Here is a 1,023-nt window from a genome sequence, read left to right as displayed (position 1 = left end):
TCATAAACAATTACGGCCCTTCGGCCAATGGCATAACAAGCACTTCCACCACCATCCTCCGCATCTCACATAATCATGCTTGATCCTCAATGATCATTCATTTTTCCCTTGCTTCACTCGCAAGTTACCACATCCACTAGCTCCTTCTCTCATAGCTAGGCATATCATAATGATTTAAGATATAAGTGGTGAGATCGGAGGCTTAGAAGTATGAGATTTGGCTTTTAAAACTCAAAAATCAACTTTGGGATGAAAACAGGTCCACGCGTACGCGCACTCCACGCGCACGCGCGGATAGCCTCAAAACTTCATCGACGCGCAAGCGTCAAGCACGCTAACGCGTGGATTAAAAATTTGCCAACCGACGCGTAAGCGTCAACCACGCGTACGCGTGGGTGTTCTCGTGCCCCAGGCACAACACTAGCACATTTCTGGCATAACTCTCTGGAAAATGGCTGGGCATTAGGTGCAGCACCATCGGCGCGTCCGCGCACATCACGCGCACGCGTGGATGGTGCTCTCTGGAAGATCGGCGCATACGCGCAAGATGTTATTCTGCTAAAATTTTTTCTAAGTTAAAAGCTGCAGAATTCACAGATTTAAACCCCAATCTTCCAACGGACATAACTTCCTCATTTTAAATCGTTTTTCACCCGTTCTTCGAACGGCATGGACATCCTGGATCCAATTTCATTTCTAAAAAGATTTGGCACAAAACAGAGATCCGTAGTCCAAGTTATGTCCCACCAAAGTATGCCCAAAAACCATATTTTTCATAAAAACCACAAAGTGCCATTTTCAAAACAAGCCATTTCCAACTCTTTTCAAAATCAATCAAAACATGCCATTTTCATCCCTTTCCTTTGAAATCAATCAAAATACATCAATTTCAACATCAAGCCTCCTCAACTCACACATTGACACTTTACCACAATATACAAAATCACTATCTCATCATTCTAACCCACTTCACCCAAGTGGCTCAAACTCAAATATATTGACATATCATATACTCTTACTCAT

This window comes from Arachis duranensis, chromosome 9, assembly GCF_000817695.3.
Source record: "Arachis duranensis cultivar V14167 chromosome 9, aradu.V14167.gnm2.J7QH, whole genome shotgun sequence".
Classification (NCBI taxonomy): domain Eukaryota; kingdom Viridiplantae; phylum Streptophyta; class Magnoliopsida; order Fabales; family Fabaceae; genus Arachis; species Arachis duranensis.
This window is presented reverse-complemented; position numbering follows the sequence as displayed.